Raw genomic sequence first — 26974 nt, 5'->3', positions numbered from 1 at the left:
GACCACTCTTCCATCTCGCCAAATGTATTACTTAAGTAGCATTTCTTATAGGCCTGAGACTTTGTGTATTTGTGGCCCAGACTTGCATTACCTATACAGTGATGTGTTTTGCTGCCACCAGAGTGGTGAACTCACCAATAATATGTGTTTTTAAAATTGTCACTCTGTATGTGCAAGTTTTAAAAGGTCATTTTAAAAAAAAGAAGCCAATACATGAAATGGAATTCAGAGAGAGGATTGAAATTCCATCTACTCCGTTATGTTCAAGATTTTTCAGGGAGCTCCAAACAGTGGCTCATTTTTGAGAACCTGCTCTATGTACTGCACAACTGGGCTCATTAATGATTATAGGAGGACCAGAAATTTAATCTCAACTCTGATTTCTTAGTTTTGGAGTTTGAGTTGGGCTCTTGTTACTTTTAGCCACATTTTTTAAAAAATTACTGATACACTAGTAAGTTTCTGTTTAGTTTTTGACAAAAGATTAAAATTACTCATGTTAAATTGTGTCTTTGGAATAGATACTTTGCTGCATATTGTGGTTACCACATACTGTATCTCTCTAAAGGACTACAGAGCTGAAACCATATGTTAATAAATTATGGCAAAGCAACTGCTTGGCTAGAAATGAAGGTAATCTTCAAATTCTGAAGAAATACTCTGTTGTGGAGTCAAAAACAGCTTGAGAAGTTTTATATTCAGCTAAAATTTGCTTAGAGAGAGAAGTGTGCTTCAGATGGAAATTGCAACCTGTGTTTGATGCATCTGGGACATAAATAGCATTTGCCAAGTTATTCATTAAAATTGGTCCACTAAAATTGGTGCATCTCAGGACTTAGAAAGAAACATCAGGCATGAATGTATAAACATGCAATATCTTTATCTGCACAAGGCTCTTTTAAGTTGCTGTTTTTTAATAACTGCATTTTAAAAAAATCTAAACTAAATATCAGTATTCATTGCATGGGAAAGAAAAATCTACTTGCATGAGACCAAAACCCATTTGACCAATTTTTATTAACATGTCCTGTCTCCTAGAACGTTTAGTGCTTTCAGCTGCCTGTAAATTAATTTTGCACATGCGTGTGACTGATATTTGAACTGAGTGTTTGTAATATCTGGCTTTTTAAAAAGCCAAGTCCTGGATCTCCCAACATGAATATATTATGAAGGTGCTCTAGTGGGTCCATAGTTCAGGTGAGTTGAGTTTTTCCACTTAAAACAGGGTATAAATCCCTTAATTAAACATGAAAATTCATACAAATCATTCTCAAACAAGAACTGTTTCAATAAAGAGGATAAACTAATTTCCTAGGTACTCACTGCTCTTCTTAGAGCTGTATTTGCAGAATTCTAAGCAACGTAAAATCATTCCTTTCTGAAATTTTCTCGGAGGTCAAACTGTTTTCAGGTTCTCTAATCGCTAAAGTCTTTGGGCCAGATCTTCAGCTGGTGTGACAGTTTATACCAGCTAGGGATGAGGCTGAACAACTTCAGATTTCACCCACAGCTTCAGCCTATACCAATGCCAGTACAGGTGGAGAGTGCGTGTGTTGGAGGACAGGGGAAGGAAGTGGAAACAAAACTAAATATACACAAAGTTATTTAGCTTAATCGTAGTTTTTATTTATTTATTTTTGCTGTGGAGGCCAGCAAAACATGGGTTTTTTGTGGCTGACTTCAGTAATGACACTGCCTACCTAGAATGAAAAGACAAGACAAGAAAGCCAGTAGAAAAGAATACAGAACAAGGAAGAGCATCCAGATGGGGTGTGTCCATCCGTAAGCCACACTCAGCACTAAGGCCTTGTCTGTATTGGGGATTAGCCCCAATTTCAGCAGTCTAAACCTAGCAACTATTACAGCCACAAACTAGTTTACATCCCTACTGTAAAGAATGAAAGCTGCAGTGTGCACTAGTGAACCTTACCTTTGCTTGAAACTGGAGTGAACTCCACTCGTGCAAATCCTGGCTTTTTTTAATCTATACTAGGGCTTTGTCCCACTGCAGTTATGCCGGTTGCTGGCTCCTGATTGCTGAAACTAAAGGCTAATCCTTAATACAGACAAGGCCTAATATATAGTTTTTATAAAAGCAGACATAGCCTGCTTTATAAAAACAGAAAAGTACACAAAAGGGGGCACACTTGCATTAGCAGGCACTAGACATACATATGCAGGAAAATTTAAAAATAGCAATCTAAGAAAATAAAGAATGTGAGGAATCTATGAATATTAGGAACACACAACTTCAAATAATGCCTTTATCTGCAGAAGGCTCTTTTAAGTTGATTTATTTAAGTTTTAGGAAGAATTCACAACTAACAATAAAATACAACACGTAAAACATGAGGAAGTCCTGCTTTATTAAAAACACATGGACATATGAACAACCTTGTACAGACCTCTGTAATTAAAACAGACATATTATCATTAAAAATATTTACACAGTTAATAAAGTTATTTAAAGTAGTATCTAGTTTCCTCCTTCAACAGCCTATGGTGCCCAGTAATCTTTCCAAATTACTTTCCAAACCATTCTCCATATTTTCTTTGCCAACTTCATCTTGCACAGATACTTCATGGTCAGGGCCATTCATCTGCTTCCTGTCTCAATACTCTCTGTACTTTTCTCCATAACTTCCACTGAGAGCTTTTTCTCAGATTTTTACTATCCTTTCTCTTTCCTCCTTTAGGGCCTGATCCAAAGCCTGTTAGACTCAATTGAGAATCTTTCCATTGATTTCAATCAGTTTTAGATTAGCCCTCCCCCTGACCCCAATTCCTCTGTTCTTTCTTGCCAATCATCCTGTTCCTCCATGTTCTCATAGATGTCAGTGTTCTTTTTGAGTAGTGCAGTCTCACCAGTTACATTATATTTTGAACAGTATGCACTATTTCTAGTGATCAAGACATCTAAAAATCCCTGTTAGTTACTATCTTCAAAGTCTTCATGATCATCTGCGTTGAAACTGCTAGGCCTCAACCACTTTCTCTAGCACAGGGGTCGGCAACCTATGGCATGAGTGCCAAAGACAGCACGCGAGCTGATTTTTAGTGGCACGCTGCTGCCTGCCGGAGTCCCGGCAGACAGCAGCGTGCCATTAAAAATCCTGCCCAGCCCGGCCCTACCCGCTCTTCTCCCCCCTCCGCCTCCCCGCCCCCTCCTGCGGGGGCAGAAGCTTGGTCCTGCCGGCTCCCCTGCCTCTTCCCGCAGTGTGCTGGGTTCCTGCCCCTCCTCCTCCTCTCCATCCCTCCCTCCCTGCTGGCCAATCAGCTGATGGCCCTTGTGAGGGAGGAGGTCAGGGAGTGGAGTCAGTGTGCTTGCTGCTCCTGGTGAAGGCAGAGAAGAAGCAGAGGCAGGGCCTTGGAGAAGGGGGGTGGTGGAATAGGGGCATGTCCCCTCCAACCTCCTGCCATGAGCACCCCATGACCCCAGCCCACACCCCAGTCCTCTGCCTTGACCCCCCCTCACACACACCCAGCCTTCTGCCCTGAGCCCCCTCCCTCATTCTAGCTCCTGGCCAGACCCTACACTCCAACCCCCAGTGTGCTCCTTCACCCCCAGCCTTGTGCTCAGTGCACTCCCACCTTCAGCTCAGTGCAGAGAGAGAGGAAGAGAATAGGCCAGAACCAGGGAGAAGGTAGGTACCCACTGTATGTGGGCAGGGCCGGGGCCCCAGACCGTCAGCAGGCTGAGCAGGTCCGGCAGCCGAGATCCCAGCTGGCAGGAGCCGGCGATGGAACCCCTGAGCGGCAGCGGGCTGAGCCGCTCAGCCCACTGCTGGTCTGGGGTCTCGGCTGCTGGCCCCACACAGCCAGGGTCCCGGCCGCAGGCCCCGCTCAGCCTGCTGCAAGCCTAGGTGAACAGAACCCCATACCAGCAGCGGGCTGAGCGGGCCGGTGGCATAAGATCAACATTTTAATTTAATTTTAAATGAAGCTTCTTAAACATTTTGAAAACCTTGTTTATTTTACAACAATAGTTTAGTTATATAATATATAGACTTATAGAGAGAGACCTTCTAAAAACATTAAAATATATTACTGGCATGTGAAACCTTAAATTAAAGTGAATAAATGAAGACTCGGCACACTGCTTCTGAAAGGTTTCCAACCCCTGCTCTAGCACATATGGATGTTTCATTTGAAATAAAATGTGTGTGTGTGTAAAAGTAAAATTAGGAAAAATGGCTTTTGAAGAGTCAAGTTGTATAATACTGATATCTAAATTTATATGCATACTTAACTGTATATTTTTGGGATCTATATTCAAGCTCATTAACTTCCAGCCAGTGCTCTGATGACTGTCTGGAAGAATGACTCCCCATTAGACCATCTAAACTTATGTTCTATGTGAAACTTATTGTTTAAATATTGCAGTTCAAGATCTGCAATGCCCCATTGTTTTCACTGTGTTTTCAGTTGACAGCTCTTATACTACATGGGTCCAGACTTGACCATTAGCACAGGTTGTGTTGGCTGTTAAAATACTTAAGTCTACACTTTTAATTATTTTCAAAATAATCTCCATTACCAGTAGGAAAAAACTAAAAACCAAAACCCCCAAAATCCACCACCCACATTTCACTTATTTGAGAAAGCATTAATAGAAAAAAATTTGAATAACTTATGCTTGGAAAATACAAATTCAGGTATATCTTTATATCATGTACCATTAAAAAAAGTCACAATTTCTTATTACTTTAAACATATGAATGTGTAGGATGAAAAATTAAATTCTCACAATTTCTTTTACTTCCAGCATACAAAGAGGCCCAATGCCCACATCCAATGCAGGTGTTTATATTTTGGAAGTGAAGGGGAATGTTTTGTATGGGTGAATGCATTTTGAGTATTAAAATGCTCATATGATATAAGTTTATATGAACTGAGGTTAGTGAGGATTTAAATGTTGCCTTTAGTGCTGATTTCCATGATTTTTAGTGATTGCACTGGTAGTGCACTTGAGCTATATACGTTGTGTGTTTTTGTGGATCTACTGTGCAGTGAGTTGATACCTCTTAAGATCAGTTGAGTATAAGGACTTACAGGCAAATTGAAGTAAGTGGGAAGAAGTGAGAAATATGCCTAGTAAAATGTGGTTGAGATTTTAATTTTATGTTTTAATTCTTTGGCAAGATGTATCGGTGATTATTCTATCTCTTATTAGCATTTTGGTAGTCAAGTGCACAAATTCCTCCTGTGTCTTTATGGGGAGAAACCATAAATGTAATCTAGGTACAGTTTAGGTACACCTGATCACAAGGGGTTGATAGATGTATAATTATGTATTCATTAAAACTACTCTGCAGGCACCAAGACAGTAACAATTTTACAGAATTTAAAAAAAAAAAAAAAAAAGGAAAAGGTCAAATCCAAGCATTCTCTTAGGATTTTCTCATGTTTGTTTTCTTTTGTGGCTTCTTATACTCTCCACTGGTAGAAAAAGAAGAATTAATTATTGCCTTTTGGTCTGTCTTATTTATAATATAAACTTGATCTCTTTGCTTTATGTTAGTGGCAGAAGGTGAATTTATAGATTTACTTTCTGAAGGAGTTCTGAGCTGCCCTGTTCCTTGCTCTAGCCCTGTCTATCCCTTTGTCTTTTGTCATTGCAGAAAGTACATTGCAGCCCCATGAAGATGAGTACCTCTGAGTAAATACTGTCTTGCAACTGGGGTTTACCCATCTTTCTTGTTTGAGAGGATTTGTGTTTCCACTCAGTGCATCTCCACGAGATAGAGTTGCTTCCTCACCATTTGTTTAGAAGAATGATTAGAAATTGAAATTCTTATATTCACTATTTCAAATTGACTTCTAGGTAGAATACTAGGTTAGTTTTCCTTACAAACAACTAACCAGCTCAGGTAGCTGGGGAGAAACTAAAACTTTTGCAACTTTGAGGTGGTCCCATTGTGTGTCACAGGTACAGTAGGAGGAGGCGGAGTACTTTGGAACTATTACAGTAGCAAAGCAGAAGACCACTTGAAATTGGATGAGGCATTTTTTAATTTCATTATCCATTTCAGTATCGCTCTATTTCCACCCCTCCTGGCTGCTAGCTGGGGTGCCAGCTCAGTAAGTCAGTACCTGTGCTACCCTATTCTGCTCTCTTTGAATTCAAACAGAATTCTCAACTATACTCTAGATTTTTAAAAGATTTTATATAGTAAATTTATTTCCAGTAAGACAATAGTAAAACATGTCTCTGATACTTTTTGTATGAAGTGCTGCAATATCCTGGCAGTTTAAAAATATTCCTTTTGTCATTCTTATAAAGTATTTCTTATGTCATTCTTTTTTGGTTTAACATGAATGTGATTCAGCTTCTTCCCCCTTCCCCCACCCACCGCGCGACCCACCGTCCCCCCCGTCTTTCTTCACTTTAAGGATCACTGACTTATCCATTGTTGGCTGCAGCAGGCTCATTTGAGTGTCTGTTGGTGGTTAGGAGAGTGGGCTTAAAGATTTAATGGTACATGTTGGTGCAGTTTCTCACAGTAAGGAGATTCTCAGTAAAAACCGTAGTAGTCCAATCAGTAGTTTATGAGGGTCTTTTGAAAGTGCAGCATTAGTAAGCAGTCTATAGAAAGGATGGATAACTGTTTCCTCCTGTCCTTGTAAAGTGCCAATTTAAAGTTATTGATTTATTTCCTAAAGCAAAATAAAAGTTAACTTTCACCTCACTCCAGCTTTCTCTCTCTCGTCGTTGCTTTTTCATTTTCTTTTGTTGTTTTTTGTTGTTTAGTTTAACCATGCACAATTGTGAGAGGATTGCTACAAGCAGGAAAATAATTTGATTAATGTATTTCTTGAGGCTTTTGGCCTTTAAAGGTTTTGTTTCTGGTGAGGTTGAGCTATGGTAAGGACTTACAGCGAGACGAAAGGACAGTTGTGAGTAATACTTTCTGCTTGTGATAGCTCTTTGTTGATCTAAGAGAGAGCACTTAAAGAGAGCTAGGTCATTTATGTGATTATGAAGAGCACTTGGTTCTCTCCTATTCAAGAAGGAAAAATAAGAGTTTTTGAATAAGAGTTCACTGTCAAGATGACATTGAATGTGACTTCCTTTCCTCCTCTCCTCTCTTCATTCCCTCCCCCATTGTATAATAAAGCAATGCAACTGTACAGGGCTTGATTTTTCCAATTTCAGGTGACATTTTTTATTGTCCTTTGTCATTGTGTTTCTTGGCAGTTCCTTAGTGTGTAATGCTGTACATCTGTCATGGTATCTGGATATTATTGGTAACTAAAAGTTTAAAAATATATGTAGTGCACTTTTGGTTTTACTTGTTTTGATTCCTCTTTTCCACTTGGAGAATTGGGCTGTGAATGTGTGATGTGGTATTTGTTTGGGTGACAGATGTCCATTCCTGAATGCCGCTGTGTTCTCTTGTGCTTTGTTTATGGAATGATTGCTCCGAAAATAAACTGCTAATTCTTTGCAAGCTAAATTTATATTTTTATACACACACACACACACACACACACAAATTTGCTGTGGTTTTTAAACAACAAAGCAAAACTGAAATTACGCCCAAAACATATGTGGTTTCTAAAATTCCTGATTATAGTGATCCATTATTACTGGGTTATTTGGTGCTTATTTTAACAAATAAGTTGAGTCTGGCATCTGTTTTTCTTTAAAGTGTTAATTGCCATGGTAGTGTTGTAGTAAAATGATGTAGCCTTTATTTGATAAGGTGCAGGAAATTACACTACCAACTTTTCTTTCTTTCAAGTTTGGGTTGGTTTTAGGTATTAAAAAAAAAGCAGCTGTCACTAGGTAAAGAGCTTTCAACAGGGTCTAGTGCATAGTAATTTTTAATTAAACTAGTAATTAAAAGTAACTTCTAGGTTACTTTATTATTCAGTTAACTTACCTAAACTGACACTGAACTTGGGTGTTTTACTGTGTTACAGTATGGATATCACTTCAGGAAAGCTTCACAAAGCTCAGTTTTGACTTAGGGAGTGATTATGTAGTTGATACCAATGGAATAAGAATTTATAAATCCAGACTTCATGAAGAACCTTTATATTTTCTCATCTGAAGCTTAAAACTAAAACGAGTTGCTTGAGGGTTGCACTTTGTTCATACTATTGTGTTGAAAAGGACTTATTTGGGATTTTGAAATTCTGGTCTTGAGAAAATTAATTAAAAGATTTAATCAAAAACAGGGGTTGTGAAAAATGAAGGGGGAACACTTGTATTGGTGTTGGTATGTTTCTTCAAGGAGTGTCCATATGGGTGCCCCACTCAGATACAATGTGCCTCTTGAGCCCTTGATTGGAGATTTTCTGTTAGCACTGTGTTTGGTCTGTGTATGTGCTATTTACAACCTCATATCGCACTTTGAGAGTATGTAGGGCTGCATGGGGAAACCACCCTCAGTTTCTTCTTTACCATGTTGGTCTGAGATGGAACTCTTGTGTGCATGCATACCTCAGAGCGTTTTGTTTTGTTTAGTTAGTTTAGTGTTTCTAGTTAGTGCTTGTTGTTAGTATAGAATGTTAGATAGCTGTGAGAGGTCTGAGTTTTTCTTCTCTCTCTTTTTTCTCCCATATTTTTTTCCAAGGAGCTTACTTGGCCTGGCTGGGCATGCCTGCTCGCCAGGTTTCAAATGCTGCCTGTCTTGCCAGGAGGCTATCCTGATCAGCGACGACCACTGTACATGTATCTATTGCTTGGGAGAGTTCCATATCTCCCAAAAGTGTAACTTTTGCCTGGCTCTAAAATCTGGAACTTGGAAGAATCGAGAAAACAAACTGAAGCTGCTGCTGATGGAGTGCTCCCTTTGATCTGCTTCCGAGTCATGGCAGGAGATCCCCCTGTACATCTGTCTACAGACAGATCCAGTGACCCTTTGAATTTGGCTAAGGTCTCACCTAAGAAGGGAAAGATCCTACAGGACTCAAGGAAAGCTCCAAAGAAGAGGAGCTCGGTCTCTCACCACAAGGAGCCAACTCCCAAGAAGTCCTGATCTCCTGTTAGGTCTATAGTGTCAAAGGTGTCGACCTCTGACTCGATACTATGGAGGGGAAAGACTTTTCCTCTGGTACCAGGAGCACTTGGGAGAAACACAGTGCTGACATGACCTCGGCACTGTCTGCCTCCAGATCGGCACTATTACAGATTTACCAACAGTGCTTTCCCACTCTGCTCCATCAGTACTAACAGAATTGAAACACACCCCTTTGGGCTCAATAACATGCTCCAAAGGTACTGCCCAAGTCAACAGCTGCATTGGTACTGACCCACTTGATCCCATAGGGACTTGTCAGTGTTAGATGAGCTGGACTCCCCTCTGCTTTATGGGTACTAAACTTCAAAGTGAGACCCTGGTCTCCAGATTACCAATGCTTCCCACTAGGATTCTCCACACTTTTTTACTGCCCTCCCACCCCCATTAGAGGACATTGAGAAGGATGAAGGAGACAGTCAGTCTCCTCCTTATCAGTGCAGGGCTCCCCTCAGCATTATTTCAGGAATATAATAGTTTGACAAAGACCCTCTCCCACATCAAGAATAGTGGGATCAGTCCTGGGTTCCACCCCCTCTCCCATATGGGCCTTCCCAATGGGTGGAATATCAGCAGCAATTTGCTAGACCTCCATCTCTACTGCACCAGGAAACTAGGGTTACACAGTCTCTTCCACCAAACCCCCAACTCAAAGACACTTCTGAGGAACAAAGAAGCTACCCTTCAAACTCCTATTTCATCGTTATCTCCGGAGAAGGCAGTCATGCCTCCACCACCATCAATGGCCTACGATTTTCATCAATTCCAGAACCTTGTGAAGAGGATGGTGGACACCCTATAGATATCTCTTGAGGAGGTTAAAGACTAACATCACAAGCTCTTGGACATTTTTCAGTTGGCAAAACTCATCCGGATTGCACTACCCATTAGTGAAGCACTCCTGGATCCAACTTGTAAATGGGTGGCTAAAAAACATCATAGCCCCTGCAGGGACTCTTTTTTTTCTCACCTTCCACATAATTCTCTGTTGGTGAATGCTATAAACGAGTGGGGTAGACAACATTACTCTGGGTCTAATCCTTATGACAAGGACCAGAAAAGATTAGACCTTTCTAGACGGAAGGTCTACTCATCCACAATCTCAGACTATCAGGCGATCATGGTTAAGTGTGACTATTCGAATTACAACAAGTTTGCATCCTTTATTGAACATCTTCCACAGGAGCATAGAGAACACTTCCAGACCATCATTCAGGAAGGTCATTCATTAGCCAGAACCGATCCCAAGCATCTTTGGATGCCATGGCCACTTTTGTTAGATCCATCTCCACAACAGTTGTCAAGTGAAGATCTTGGCTCCAGTTGGGATTCCCAAGAGGGGTTCAGAATATGATTGAGGACCTGCCATTTGATGGTCAGAAGCTCTTCTCAGGAAATATGGACAAGTCCCTGCATACGCTGAAGGACTCCAGGGCCATATGGAGGTCTCTTAGTATATACACCCCAACAAACAAGAGGAGATTTAGCAGGTCTCACACTACCCAGAGATTGCACTTGGCTCAGTTCTCTTATTTTTACAGAACCACCAAACCCAGTAGTAAAAGACAGAGATTCCAGAGGAAAAGAGCTTCCCACCCTTTTTCGGCTAGTACCCAGTCATCAATGAAACAGCGATTTTTTTGGGTTGGTCACAGGCTTGACTCCTCCCTCATCTCTATCTTGCAAACTGCAACCTTTTGCCCACCTCCCCACTTCAGGAGACTGCCTTGTCCATTTCCAAAAGCCTGGTGGTGTATTACAACAGACAGGTGGGCCATAAAGGTTAAATCATGTGGCTATACCATCCCCACCCCACTTCCCAATCCCTTTTCAGGGACTCCTCTTGCGTCTATATTGAGTCAAAAAGTACACTCTCTCCTTTGTTTAGGAGCAATAAGTCCCCTCCCCTCACATGGAGAAAGGGTTTTATGCAAAGTATTTTCACATGCCAAAGAAGGGTGGAGGGTGGAGAGCAATCTTAGAGCTAACACAACTGAACATAGCTCAAAAGTTCTGGATGTTTACTCTGGTAGCTGTAATCCTTACTCTAGAGGTAGGAGATTGGTTTTCAGCCCTCAACCTACAAGACATCTGTTTCCATATAGCGATACATCCCCCCCACACAGGAGAGACCTGTGCTTTGCCATGGGCCAGGACTATTTTCAATACCGAGTACTTCCTTTCAGCCCCAATGGTGTTCTCGAAGGTTTTAGTGGTAGTGGCTGCTCACCTTCAACACAAAGCAATTTTAGTCTTCCCATATCTCGACAACTGGCTACTCAAGGGCCGATCTGTTGAAGCAGTACTAACTTCCACTCAGACTGCTCTCTCTCTCTCTCTTCCAGGAGTAGGGTCTCCAGCTAAACATAATGAAATCCGTTAGTCCCTGTACAGAGAATACAACTAATAGGGGCATATTTGGATTCATTGGCAGCCAGGGCCTTCCTTCCCACAGACATATTGATAACTTTGTTGAATCTGGTTAGGACAATTCAAGAAAGCCCCATTACTACAGTAAGGAACTTTTTACATCTCCTAAATCATATGGCATGTTGCACCTTTGTGACCAAGCATGCAAGATTGTGCCTCTGATGCTTTCAGGGTTGGTTCAGGAGGACCTGTTCCTCAACCAGAGACAGTTTGGACGAACTAGTTATGGTTCCCCACCAAAGGATTATGGCACACACTACCAGATCAAAATCAACTTTCAGAGCTTTACTCCCAAAATATTCCAGTGTCTGAGATGTGCAGAGCTGCTACGTGGGCTTCAGTGCATACCTTTTCTAAACACTATGCCTTTGTTCACACTGTCAGATCTGGTGTGTTGCTTGGGTCTGCTGTTCTGTCTTTAGTTTTGGACTTGATTCCGAAGCCCCTTCCTCCCTGTGAGGATACTGCTGATTAGTCACCTGAAGTGGAATACCCAGGGGGACATTACTCAAAGAAGAAGAAAAGGTGTTATTCACTTTTCACAGTAACTGTGGTTCTTCAAGATGTGTGTGTTCCAATGGGTGCTCCACTATCTGACCTCCTTCCCTTCTGCTTCGGACTGTTCTTGTTGGACATTCAGATAGAGAAGGAACTGAGGGCGGTTCACCCAGGCAGATCTATATTCCCTTGGAGGACAGCATGAAGTTGTGTAGAGCACATGTGCTGGCCAAATGGACACTGCTACTTGAAAATCTCTGACCAAGGGCTTGAGATGCGCATGCGCACCTGAAGTGGAGAATTCATAGGGACACACATCTTGAAGAAACATAGTTACTGCACACAATGAGTAACCTCTTCTTATCTTTTCTTCCTATTTGAACTTCTGTGTCACTCAGGTATTTATATAAAGTATGCTCAAAAGATTTTAAGTCTTAGAAATGGACTCTAATTTCAATCTGTGAATGAAAAAATATTTAAAAAAGTTAGAAGGGAAACAATGAGAACATCAAAGTTCCTGTTGTGACTATTAAGAAACCATAAGAAAATTACAGAACTGTTCAGAAGCCTGAAGGGGAATGAGAGGAGTCACTTGTGATTGGAAAGTGGGGCATGGCTTGTGGGGGTAATGAATGGTCATTGGAGACAGAGGAGTGGGTGAAGTAAATACAATTTAATTTGCTAGAGTTGAGAAACTTCTGGAGATTGGGCAGGGCCTCTGATGGAAAGCCGTATAGTTCATTTTCAGTTTTGAATTCATTGGGCGGTGTGTCTCATTTTTATTGTATTAAATGTGAAAGCTATGGATCAATACTGCATATGGATGAAGAGTGTTAAGTGATCACCATTGAGCTACATACTGCTTTGGAGATACCAGAAGCAACACTGCCCTGATTCAGACCGAATACTTCCTAGGAGCTCTTGCTGCAGTGCAACCCCTTTGAAGTCAGTGGGAACTGTTACATACTCAGCACTTTTGCAAATCATATCATTTATTTGGAGGACCAAATGAGGATTTAGGAGGCTTGCTTTAGGCAGCACCCATCTTTGAAAATCTTGGCCAGGGTCTTACAATGAGGGGTTGAATTATCCACTCTCCTGTTTGGGTTGTTGGTTTCCAATGAAAGATTTTGCTTTGTTGCACCAGACTAATTCACATTTACTTTTCTTACTAAAGGGCCTGATCCAAAGCCCGCAGAAGTCAGCTGAAAGACTCTCATTGACATCACTGGACTTTGGATCAGAAAAGGGGGCATTCAGAGACTGTGTTACATAGTGAGAATCTTTCACTTTTTGTAGAACCAAGTTCAAATTCTGTGTAAGGTCTCCAGTGAAAGTGACTTTCTTGCCCATTCCTTTTGTTCACATCGCAAACATGTTGCAAAATTAATAATCATTTCTGAAGTGAGGTCCAGAACTAGAATTGATGGAGGAGTTGCTTGTCATGACTGAAGTGCATTCGTGAGCTGTTAAACATGGAGGAAATTTGCAGGGTGCTACTGTAAACCGATCTGTGCTACAAGTCCCTCACTTTGACGAATGCTAACTTCATTCACAATTAAATGTGAAAACGTGGGAAAGAAAGGGGGAAATGAATTGTAGGTCTCTTTTTGTGAATATAATTTTAATTGACTCAGAACAACAAGAAGTCAGAAAACCATCTCTAGCTAAAAAAAGCAAGGGTAAAAATTAAGTTAGTGAAATCTCTTTTTTTTCCCATCTTACTATTTTAAGTGAATAAAAAAACAAAAATTACAACTCTTCCTATTTCCCTACATCTGTCTTGCTCCTTACTGAACCTCTATCTTTTACAGAAAAGTTGCTCAAATCAATTCAGATGGCTCTATTTTGTCATGTTTCCTTGAATTATATTTATTTGTAATTATTAAATGTATCTATATAAACTCTGTGTGTATATTATTTTTATTGTTTATTTTAGATAGTATAAAGACATTAAATTAGATCAATATCCAAAACAATTTTCTTACCATTTTTTCCTTCCAACTCCAGCCGTTTGGCTGTACAAGATTAATCTATTTCTTAAATTAGTCCTGATTTCTTCAGTTTACCTTAAAACTACCCTTCGGATAGTTTTACCTACTTATTTTTGAGCTACTCAAGATAGTATTTTCAGGTTACCTCGAATCATAAGGTCCACAGTATTATTAATAATGACCTGATTCTTTGGTCAGAACTGACACACACTCTGGCATTTATTTATTTTCTTAAATATATAGGGTCAGATCCTCAGATGGGGTAAACCGGCATAGCTCCATTGACATAATGAAGCTAAGCCTTCTTTCTCTGCTGTGTATTATTACTGTTTAATGTTGCAGCTTATTATTTTTACTAGTATGCATTCTGGGGTATGGAAGAGTTCCTTTGAAGTTGCATTTTACTTAATCATTCTAGTAGGTCTGATTCACGACTGCATCAGGTTTATTCTACCTCTACATAACTGCTTTGAAATCAAGGGAATTATGCCTGTTTAAAGCTGGAAGAATGGAGTGATGGTGAATCAGGACCAGTGTTTTCACCTGTGCTTTGTAAACTGCCTAAAATACTCTGCTCATCCAGGTGAAGATGAAACGTACTAGAATGTGAGACATAGTATTGATTGTGATCATGCTGCTTATCTGTTAGTTTTGCAGTTCTGAAAAACTGTATTTAACATGGCTATTTTATTTCTGTGTCCCTTGGAAATGCAAAAGAGTGTTATCATCTGAGAGGTTAAGCTACACCAAACTACCTTGTTTTTTCAGTATGTAAATGATAGATGTAAGAACAAAGTCATTCTTGCACTGTTTTCTAAGTACAAGCCATTACCTACTCCTTCATCTTCAAGTGCAGCTCCAGAAAGCAGTTTTAATAAAACATAACAAAAAGTGACCTTCTTTGGACCGTTTTCTTGTTTCCACTGACATTTTTCTTGTGCTTGAAGTACTGAATGATCTGTCTAAAATGAAAGACCTGATTGGGTATAATTATGAGGTGGAGGGTGTTGGGAACTGGTGGCACTCATAATAAATATCCATTTACAGGATATGCATGTGCTTTGTGTCTTTATTATTAGTTTTCAATCTCATCTTCTAAATACAGACCCTGCAAATTAAGGAGACTCGCTAATAGCCCTAGAATAAGCCAACCCTCCTTACCACTCCTTTGTTTCATTTTCAAAAACTCCTCTATCAGAGGGAAACAGTCACAGAGATTCTGCACGCTGTCTTGCGGATGTGTGAAATATTGTTTGATACCCAAGCCTTGTGTTGCCATGGTCTCAGCTGCATGGCTTATTAACTCATCTTGTGACCTTTGACTTCCAGTGCTATGAGTTATCAAGGCCCTGTATGACATCAGGAGTGTGTATGACTCAAATGGATGCTGTACATCCGCTGAATCAGCTTTTTTCCCCTCCCTTCAAGATTAGAAAAGCAGGTGTTAAGTCTCATTTTGAGAATTTATTGTTATCTGTTGGTGACGCTTTAGAGACCGCTCTGCTTACCCGCCTAATAGCCAAATGCAAGCTAATAGTCTGTTCAGGCCATTGAAGCCTAAAATCCTGCTAATTCCTTCCTCTAATGAATAATCCCTGATCTCTGTATGTGCCTAGACTACAGAGAGGCTAATTATGAGATTCAGCATAAGGAAAATTTAGAACAGACTATTTCAAAGACTGTAGGATTTAAAGATATATATAATACATATTTATATTTATACAATAAAATTTGTATTTTTGTATGTAAGCTTATGTAAAGGTAAATATTCTTGGAGATATTGATTAGCTAGGATGAATGGAATTGTAAAATATCTCTTTGCTTGATGGGTTAATCTCTCATAGTTTGGGGGATAGAATATCGGTTCTGCATGAGAAAGTTGCTTATCTTCAACCTTTAAAGAGAGATATCATGGTTTGTGTTGTTCTGTCAAGTAAATTGTTTTGAGTAACTAAAGTAAAGCTGCCTTACACTGTAAAATCACAACAACCGGACATTCTTTTGTTGAAATAAGCCCATTTTAAATAATGCTTTAATTACTTGGGTCCCAATTCTGCCTCCATTACTCTCCCTGTTACTCTGGACTATTAATGGAGAAAGGTGCTACTCATGACAATAATGGTGGTAGAATCCGATCCTTCCAATTGGGGCATGGTTCTGAGAAGAACCCGATCTTGATTCTTTTTCATTTAAGCCTTAAGAGAAAGGAAAATATGTAAGCAATCCAAGTATCAGCATGAATGAGATGTTACTTAAATTGTAATGAACACCGGAGGACACAGAATGCGTTAATCTCCAAGCTGCATGATTATTTTGTGTTGTGAAAGGTTAGCTTTTCAATTGCAGGGCTTAATTACTTTTCAAATGAATATTTCATAACAGTTATTTTTTCATTGAATATAAAACTGCATGCTTATTTTGTTCCTCGTGTGGTAGACATTAGTTTTCAGCAGCTTTAAATTCATTTAAATTCCCCTAACCTCTCCTCCCTGTTTTCATCCATGGAAAGGCAAGAAACTATTCCTAATATTTCCTGATGTGTGGCTAATACTGTGGGTAGGGCATTATAAAATCCCAGAAGTTTTAGGGATGTGTCACAAAATTTTTAAACATTAAAATTTAATTTTACGGGAACTGAACTCAGCTTGTGCAACTGATGTTACAAATATTTTAAGGTTAATTTAAAAATGAAAATTATGAAAACAGGGCTGCTTAGTGACTTTTGCCCCTTCTAGAGGAATGCTTCTTAATGTTGGGACAAAATGTCTCTTCCTGCACATCTGTCTTTGTTGTATTCCTCCATAATCACCCTTTTCTTAGGGGTAGATATGGGTTCCAGTAATTGGTTGCTTTTTTCTTAGGCCCTGATCCTGCATTGAGATCTGCTGTCAGGGACTTTATTTCAACCCCCATAAGTCTCTAAATCCTAGAGAGCAATCCACAAGTACAAACACTTGTGGGCATGGGAACATGTAATGCATTTCATGGTGCCATATTATGTCACTGTTAATAATCTAAGGAGTTAGAAGCAAGATAAGGAAATGATTTGTTAAAATACGTTTTTCCACCTAGAAAATACATAATTCAACTACCATAGCCTCTGGCTCCTGCTTAAGGATCTGCACATGCTCCAAAAGGTTCATATCTATAAAAATTGACTTTCAACCCAACAAGTTCCCTTTTAAGATCCCAGACTTGTCTTGGCAATTACAAGTGATGAACTCTGTACCCCTGTGGAATCCCATTGCATGTCTCTTGAAGACAATGGGACTCCACCTAGGTGCAGAAGCTCTGGTTTTCTCATACTGTTTCTGGTCCTGGATGGTTAAAATACCCTAAAAAGACAATGGGCTCGATTATTCATTGTGATACAGCCCTTTTCGTTGTGATACAGCCCCTTTGTGCTGTGGGAGTGGCACAAAAGGGCTGTAAAGTCCGTGTATGCATCTGCTGAGGAATTCTCCTGGCTTAGGGTAAATTCCTTGTTGGCAAAGTGGTGGATTAATTGCCCCACCACACTCCTTGCAGCCCTGGTGAAGGTGGCATTGCTAGAGCCCTTGCTGTGCTCTGGCTGTTGTTGATTGCCAGAACAGCCCTTCTGGGCTATTGGCAAATGAGCAAAAGTTAGATCTACCCTGAAGCTTCAACTTGTGCTCTGGGCCCATGCTGCACCCCGACTGGTTCGAGAATAAGAGAAGCTCGAAGGGGGACATAAAGCCACCTTTATTTTCCCTTTTTGTCGTTGCCCCGAGCAGTTGCTTTGGAACCCAACTGTACAGCCTATAATTCAATATTAAAAATATGCATCCATTTGAAATATGTGGGGTAGGACATGCTTTTTAAAGAGCAACAAGTGTTATTCTGACTAGACAGGCTACTTACCTTCCCTGTCCTGCTAGTAAAGTCCCTCTCTCTTCCCCCTCACCCCCCTTTTGTGTGGTGCATTTGTGTCTCTGTATGCACACAGCAACATAGACATACAGCTTTTGTGTTTGCTTTGAAGCCAGAGTGAATCTCAGAGGTGGAGAAATTTAAAACTCATTTTATCATTTCAGAAAGGGATTAACCAGTTTTGGAGTAAGGATGCTTGGAATATATATATTCTATAAAAACTGTGTGTGCAGGCTGAATTACTGGTCTGAATATTATATGTAATTTCCCCGAGGCTACTCTTTACTGACATTGTCTCAAGACCCATGGGGAATCCCCGGGCATTCTGGTCTATATGGAACAATAATGTTCAAAATTGAAGCAAGTTCTCTACTCCCTCTTTAAATCATAAACAAGCCACTTAACTGCAGTATACCTCTGAGAATGTCTGTCTTTCCCACACTTTTTGCTACCTTTTGTCCTTCCACCTGTGACATGTTCAGGAGATGTCACGTGTGCCAAGATGGGATAACAACATCATTTGTTTACATCAGTTCAGGGACTATAAACTCCCAATGGTACAGTTGCTATTGGCTTGCTTTCCAGTAAACATGAGTCACTTTCTTCTGACCCGTGCTATTCTTTTGTCATTTAGCTTGATTGACTTTTTTAATCAGGTGCCATAGTCACTTATTTCCTGTTGTTTAATTTCAGGCTTATGTAGAAGCTTCAGAGTTAGATACTGTAATGCAGTAGTGCTATTCAACCAGCATAATAAAGACATAGTGTTAAATCTTACTATTTTGAAATATACATGCTTAGAAGCAGTTACTTCTCTTTTTTGTTTTTTAAGTGATCTGCAGAACAGCTGAAGAATATTTTAATAGGCCTCTTTTATTGTTTGCCTATAAATTTTGATAACAATGAAGTGTAAGGAAGTCTAGTAAGTTGTGGTCTCTAGTGTTTGCTTTTGCATGTTGCCCTCTAGTTATTTTGTTGGCTTTGGTTAATTTTTTAGCTTTTCAATTATATTTGATTTATGCAAGTATGTAAATATTTACACATGTGCTGCACATGAAATAAATGTTCTTCAGATGCCTCAGACACAAACACATTTATATTGAAGCACACAGGTATCTGATATAGACTTATAAAGTACTGGCTGTTTCAGCCTCCTATTTTACAGTGAGTGGCCATATGCTGTAACTACACAGTATATCATTATGGGATATTTTTGCACTAAGAAGTCAGTTTAGAAGAATTTCAGTTTCTTTGCTATAGCAAACAGTCTACAAAAGTAGTCAAGGTTTCTGTTCTGAGGAACTAGAGTGTTGTTTATAGTAGATATTAGAGTTTTTGTTGCCGATACCCAAATATAAACAAACAACGTATAAACCATTCATAGTGCAGCTGTATGCTTATATGACCCATCAAGGAGGTAGCTGAGCACTTCACAAACATTAATGAATGTATCGTCACAATATCCCTGTGAGGTGAAAAGTATTGTTATTACTATCGCTGCTGGGTAAGTGTGTCACAGAGATTAAATGATTTGCCTGTGACTGGGTTGCCACCTTCCTAATTACTGGTAACCAGACCTGCGAGGCCCCACCCCTGCTCTGCCTCTTCCCCTCAAGGCCCTGCCCTGTCACTTGCTGGATGGTCTCCACCTTTCTCTCAGCCCCACCCTTGTCAGCTGAACTCCCTCTGCTCTAGGACTGGAACGGGAGCTGCTGTAGCCTGACAAGGAGCCTGCCTGCAGGTAGGAAGTGGCCCCGCCTGAGCAGGGGCTGGCATGGGTTAATGATCTGATGCCTCCCCGGCCCCATGGTAACTGGACTTTAGGTGTCTGGTCAGTGCATCTGATTGGACACTGCCAGGTCCCCTTTTCAACTAGACTTTCCCTAAATGGCACTTGGACAGAGAAGCCAAAAAACGGATTGGACAGGTGGCAACCTTAGCCCATGATAAGGCAGGTGGTCTCTTGCAGAGCTGAAACTCAGTCTTGATCTCCTGAGTCCCACTCCAGTGTCCTAATCACACCTCTCTTTCTGTTTTTTTTTTTATTCCTTCCACCCATTTATCTATCCATCCTTCCTGGTGGGCCATATCTTAAAGTCCTTAATTTGTTTTTACAGTCATTACTCAGGCATAGCTCCATTAGTCAATGAGTATTTGTCAGTAATAAAAACTAAAAAAGGACTTCAAGAATTGTCTCTTAATCTCATAGTTAAGTGTAGCGTCTGTCTATACGAGAGAGAGTGTGTGTGTGTGTGTAAATATCCATATTCTTCCGTTATAGATAGTTGTACTCCATTAACTCTGTTGGGTTAGCTGGAATTTTAAAAATGTAATGTAAACAAATGGATATGGGCATTCTTAATGAACACATCTTCCCCCAACATAGGATCATCATTATCTTTTGGAATAAGTGATTATAAGTCAGCTCACAGACTAATATTAGTTATCTGTGGTTGGTTGATTCATTAGATGCTTTCCTATGTTTGGGGTCATTTGTTCCACATTGGGAAGGAGATGTGGTTATTCAGGGGGAATACTGCAAAGTCCATTAGCAGTCCATCAAAAGAGAAGGGGGAAGGATAGGCAAAAAAGGACTCTCCATAAATGATGTCATCTAATAAGTGTTTTATCAAAGCAAAGGAAGCGTCATACTTGTTCATCTGGGAGCTGAAAATATCTGTAAAGTCAAGAAGTGTTAAGTAATTTGAGCGTAGGTCCAGTCTCTTCTGTCCAGAGATTAGAGATTATTTTTTTTGCTATGGGGAAACCTGTATTAAGCCTTTGCAGCTCATGGGCAAAGTTGATTTAAATTACTAACCCAAGGCGTACACTTAATATATGGAAAGCCTTGATGTGGTGCCCTGCTTTGCCACAGAAGCTTTTGAACCTCAAAGAAATTTCCTGACTCTATAGATGTTAAAGAACAATAATGTTGAATGATTTTTCTTCATTCAGTATTTATGTGCAGTTTCTTTTTATACTAAAAAGAAAGTGCTGAAAAGTTACATGAAGTGAATTCTAGTCAAAGGTGTTTAACGTATGTGAAGGAAATGAAGCTTAGATTTCAAGCAGTGATCAATGAAGTATAGTATTGTGTGATCATTACTGAGCAATAAAGCAGGGAAGGAATTATCACAAGGATGTATATGCCATTCATCATGCCTTTTTTTAATACTACTTTTTCTTGCTTGCTTTCTTTTTATTGTCTCCTGTGTTTTATGTTCTTTGATCCTATATATGGGAACCAGGTTCCCGCCTCCTTTCTCTGACACTTTCACCCGTCGTTATACAACGCTGGCTTCAAGCAGAATTCCAGGGGGGAAATTTATGTACCAAGTGCTTTAAAACTTTGAATAGCCTTAAAATACCTTGTGCTTCAGGTTTTGTTTTTGCCAGAAATAGTGCTGTGGTGCATTCATTCAGAGTGTTATCCGAAAGTTGGCAGCTTTCCTTGCTGAGAAACAAATGGACTGAAAACTGTATTAAAACCTCAGCATTGCATTGTTTTCTCTAGCTGTGTTTATTTTATATATAAAATTGTGTGCGTATGTTACAAGTTAAAATTTCTGTAAGTGGAAAGCTTAGTTTTGTCCCAGCTTTGTCACTGACTTCCTGTGTGATTTAGCTCATGACAAAGATTAATTAACCACTCCGTGCCTCAGTTTCCCTGTTTGTCAAAAAAGTATTTCCCTCGCAGTTTGTGAGACGCCTTGAGAGCCTTAGATGAAAGACAGTATTGTAAGTGCATAGTATAAATAATACCCTCTGAGGGCATGTCAAGGAAATGGCCAATATTCCTGTCTGTTCTTGTTTGCTTTAGTATGTAAAGGTGGGGAGGGAACCCCAAAATATGAACAGGTCATACTTTTTCTTCTAGCAGACTTTTCCAAGATGTGTTGTTGGTTGATGCTGAAATTTGTGACATCTGCCAGTCTCTCCCTAAGCAATCTTTCTGCGGTATCAATTTGATAAAGATTACTTTGGGGATGTATGGCATATAATATCATTTAAAACAACAAACAATTTAAGAAAAGTGTTTAGTATGTTGCTTCACACCTATTGATTGTTACTTCAGGAAGTAGAAAGCCCCAACTTTGCCTTTCTGGGTCATTTCAGTCATGTGATCCAACAGTGCAGTTCCTGCAGTAATGCATCATACATCAGTGACATCCTGACATTTGACAGCAGGTCCTTCTCTGAGGAACCCTTAAGAAGAAAAAGATCCGCAAAATCTCTAGTACTTAAATTCCTGAAATAACATTATTTTAAAGAAGAAAACATGGGAAAAAAGCATGGAATTTCAATGTAATGTAATTTGATGTATTTTCAGGATTGTTCCCTAAAAATTTACCATTTTCTCTTATGGAAATAATCGTTTAAAAGAAGGTATTTGCAGAAAGTCATTTCAAACAGCCAACATTGAGGAAATTCTTGAAATGCACAAACAACAATGGTCCGAAGAGTCCACCTAAATGCATTAAATACACCTCTACCCTGATATAATCCCCCAAAATCTTACCACATTATAAGTGAAACCATGTCATATCGAACTTGCTTTGATCCGCCAGAGTGCGCAGCGCCCTCCCCCACCACCGAGCGCTGCTTTGCCATGTTATATCCAAATTCATGTTATAGCGGGCCACGTTATATCAAGGTAGAGGTGTATCTATTAATCAGCGTAGGTGTAAAATGGGATTTTACATGACTGGTGATGGCTTTCCAGATTTAGAGGTAAAATACTATGTAAAATTAAACATTATTAAACCCGCCCTCATCCCCAAACAATATACCACACAGTTTCAACTCTGTAATTATCAGGTCTAAATTGTTAATTTCAAAGGGGAACACATCAACCCATAAAGGCACACAGTACTCCTTTGAAAAGAGCAATGTGGTATAATTAAAATGATCAAGTGGATCTAATTCTAAGATTCTGGGCTTGTTTTCTTCCCTTGCAAGGTTGCTTCAAAGTGAACAAAAATGGAAATTGTCATTTATGACCTCTAATGAGCGACATCCCCAGATAAAAAACAACTTATAGTATCAGGCTATTGCAGGAGAGAGTATTATCTAGTGTTCAAGTCAATCTGGTAGCTATTCACAGCCTTGCCCTTGGCTTTCTGGGTGATTTTGGGAAAGTCATTTGACCTTTCCTGTCTGTCTTTCCATCTGTGCGATCAGTCCATTTATACTTCTAATGCACCCATCACTGTGGTATCTAAGTTTACAGGGCATTAAATGGAGATAATATCACTTCCCTGGTTTGTAAGGTTGTTCTGAGGTTGAAATAAATTACAGGCCTGATTCTCCACTCTCTTGCTTAGGCACTTAAGCCTGTACATAGTTTGATGTAAAACGCTATCATTCTGACTTGGTAACTGTTTTACACCCACTCTGCATTATCTTTGCACGGCTGTAAATGACTACACACATTGCAAAGCAATGGAGAATCAGGGCCCATGTTTAAAAAGGTGTTTTGAGATCCTCTGATGTAAGAGTCTGTAAATGTCTACAGCCTTACTACTAGTCAATATCCCTAAAACTTCCTTGTTGAACTTTTGTGAATTGTGTATTTTTAACACACTGTAGACACTTAATTCTGTATGGGGAAAACATCAAGATGGGGCAGGAGACTGGTTGTGTTGTTGTTGTTGTTTGTTGTTGTATTTAATACCACTTGCCTAGACTGATTAGCTGTGGCATGACCAGAGCAAAGCTCCAGTTTGATTTTTGAACAGAATTTCCTCATCTTACATTTTTCTGCCATGTTTTGCAGGGCTAATTTAGACATGATTTCCCAGAGGACACCCATTTTGTAAAATTTTATTGTTCATTCAGGAACTGATGATACCTTGGTTTTTTCTTTCTCTTTTCTTTTCTTTTTTTTTTTTTTGGTAGGTAGCTGATGGGGAAAGCATTGGAGCTGGGGTGAAGCATATAATACAGTTCCATGTTTTAAACTCCACTATGAACACAATTACTGTACACATTTAAAAAACAAAAAATGAATCATGCTTCTTAACAAACACACTTTCAGACTGACTACAGGTTTTTTTTAATCTTCTGGGAGCTTTATCGTATAAAGCCCTGTAATAACAAAGCCATATGAGTCCTCAGATTATTATTCATACTCCTTAGTGCCTCACAAGGGAGGCATTATGCACTCTTCACTTTTACAGAATGTCTTATTTTAAAACACATGAAGTTAAGGCTATCACATAGTTTTTTCTAGTAAATAGTCCATATGATTAATGTACATAGAAGGCTAGCGGGGAGTGGGAATGGCTACATTCTATATAAACCTAGAGAGCGGAGTGATTAAACTGTGCTTTAGTATTTCTAAAATAGTCTTTAAAAACCACACCAAAAATCCTAACAATGCTCAGCCCTCTTCCTGATGGTAAGCTGTAGTTTCATTGTCCTTTGAATACTGTATGGACAGAACAAAATGTCCGACAGGTGCTTCCATCCATCGTTGTTTTGTCTGGAAAGACTGTATTAATTCTGTAGCCAGTTGGCATCACCTGGGAGAGCAGAGGTTAATGTTGATGCTTCAGAGCAGGAGGAAAGGCTGTTTGTATGCAAGTGATATTGAAAGAAGATATGAATATTTTAATACCCATGGTCAACGCCATTGAGTTATACTACGCACATGTTCTATTTTGGCTGGACCCCTTCTGAGCACCAGTTGTCCATACTAAGGAAATGTAGCAGAGATCTGCATTAACAAGTACAGTACAGTTATAGTCCTCTCCCCTTTCCCTTTTCTCTCACACACAGTACAGTTTTTCTGAAATTAGGGCCTAGAAAGGATTTGTTCCCTTTGTACCCTAAACAGCATCTTACCATGTCCTTCTTGTTCAGCAATTCCTACGTATTGTTTCTGTGGAACTACCAGCATAAGTAAGGGTTGAATGATTGGACCCTGTCTTAAATTTCTGATGACCTGTTGGTTTCAAACAATGTTAGAAAAGCACTTACTGTGGGGAAAATCCAACTTTAGCACAAGTGGTATTTATCAGAAAAGGAACATTCATTCTGTACATATATTATTCTTTCTTGACTTGTTTTCATTGTACTGTGCAGAGAAAGAGACACAATTACAGAAGCATCGATTCCATTTCCTCTATACGTAAATCATCGTTTTCCGACTGTTCAGTGAACAGCCGAAGAAAGTAGCCATTATAAAATAAAAGTAAGTGTGGAGACTATTAGTAAACATTGTGAAATACAAAGAAATGCTTTGTTAGTGCATCCAGTAACCATTTCCAGAAGACTTTAGTGTCTGATGTTGTCCGGAGTGTTTGTTAGAATGATTTGAAAAAGGAAAAAAAGTGGACAGAGAGGAAGATTCAGACATCAACATTGTCTGGGTGAAATACAAGTTTACATTGTATTATACTTTCTTTTTAGTTTAATTATTTTAATTTTCTGGAGCCTTTGGCTGTTGCATTTCTTTTGCGCAATTGAATAGTAAGTAATCACAAGAGTAATGTCTAATTCTTAAAGGCTTAAAGCCAATAGTTACCTTTTTTAGGGATGAGAAACATTCTAAAACTGGTGGATTACAGTAACATTTAAATTTATTTTTCTTTTTTGCTCTTTTAATATGTCCAGCTAACTACAAGAGTGCCAACAGTCAAAAATCTTTACCCTTCCTAGGTCAGATTCCAACAAAGTCTTGTTGCGATTACAGAATAATGCCATACGGCAAACTGACTCAGCTTTAAGCACTGCATATGGTCCCAAGGGGAGAAATTACCCATCCAAATGATGGGTGGATGGCAGCCAGGCAGCAGGGTTGGATAAAGCTGCAGCATGCTTATATTCTGTTTCACTAGGGCTCCAGACATTCAAACCAGCTACTTGGTGTATTTAAATTTGATCTCTGTAATGGTTAGGAGCATAAGGGGATTGGAAACAAAATAAAAACAATAGCTATTCCTCCTTATGGTGTTTCTGTAAAGTAATAACAATATGCTAAGGAGAATTAAAACCTTTGGTATGGTTTTACTTCATTATTTTTTTCAGAGGAGATTTGGCAGTTGAACTGGTATCAAATGTAATTTTAGTAGCCCATTTCCCTTGCCTAAATAAAGTTTAGTATATTTCTCTCCTTATTAACTCACATGTCAGAAGATTCTCAGTTAGCATCAGCAAATGACAGATACAATAGCCAAGAACTCAGAATATCACTTTATTATTTTTATGTATTTATTTTGTAGTGCTCAGAGGTTTGTTATAGGAGCCTTACAGGTGACAAAGACACAGTCCAAACCCCGAGAATTTAGTGTACCTTAAAACGATTACAATAATGATGAGCAAATCTACCTAGTCTACATGTTACTTTTTACAAAAAATTCACTCATTTGATATCTGAAAAATTCCAGCAGCAGATTTCACAATTTTTGTAGATCATGCAAAAAGTATGTGAGCTCCAGCTGACTTTACAGCATAACAAAAACTCATTCCTAAAGCTCTGCTGACATTCTAGACTATGGCACAAAGAGATGATTTCAATTGAAGATTTTCTATAAGTTAAAGCTGTAATAAAAACAGCAATGACAAATTTAGCTCTGTTCTGCAGATGGTTAGAGTAGGTTCAGGAGTCATGGTTGGCAAAAAAGAAGGGTCAGTATCTGTAGGGAAAACTATTTTTATTTTCAAGTGACTGTAAGGGGCATTCCAAGAGTTTTTTAAATAAATAAATAAAACTCTCCTTTTTTTGCTTGAGTGGGTCCTTTTAACATATAGCCTTAACTACCCTGAAGACTTAAGTAAAATCAGTAATGTTGCTCACTAATTTCATTAGCTAAAATGCATTAGAAAGTAGTTTCCCTGCAGTCTAAGAACACTGAAACAATATTAGTCATCCTAATTTTTTTTATAGCTACTGAACCCATTTACTGATGCTTCTGATTTGGGGACAGTTTTTTTTAAAAAAAAAAAGGAAACTAGTAGCTATTTTGGTCAGTTCTTACAACACAACAATACTGTCTAGTAAAGTGATAGGTATAATGGATGTACTGAAAGACTCAGGGCTGAATCCTAACTACAAGAGTGCTTAGTGGATGGTGGGGTTAAAGAATCATCCATTCCAGACTGTGAAGTGGCGATTAAATTGATCCAAGCTGG

At 39.3% G+C, this 26974-nt stretch overlaps 1 protein-coding gene and 1 long non-coding RNA gene across 14 annotated transcripts in view; one reads left to right on the top strand and one right to left on the bottom strand.

Moving 5' to 3' along the window:
* The window catches only part of ARID1B (AT-rich interaction domain 1B), a 405616-nt gene that overhangs the window by 142956 nt on the left and 235686 nt on the right, over positions 1 to 26974 (top strand). The gene's annotated exons all lie outside the window — the stretch shown is intronic.
* On the bottom strand, positions 10953 to 15196 carry LOC120400636. The gene is made up of 3 exons (XR_005595940.1): positions 15110 to 15196; positions 11805 to 11935; positions 10953 to 11386 (listed from the first exon to the last, which is right to left on the bottom strand). It is a non-coding gene; the product is annotated as an uncharacterized LOC120400636 (long non-coding RNA).

Source organism: Mauremys reevesii, linkage group 3 (assembly GCF_016161935.1).
Source record: "Mauremys reevesii isolate NIE-2019 linkage group 3, ASM1616193v1, whole genome shotgun sequence".
NCBI classification, from domain to species: Eukaryota; Metazoa; Chordata; order Testudines; family Geoemydidae; genus Mauremys; species Mauremys reevesii.
Note: the sequence above shows the minus strand (reverse complement) of the source record. Positions and strands in the feature narration are given on the sequence as shown.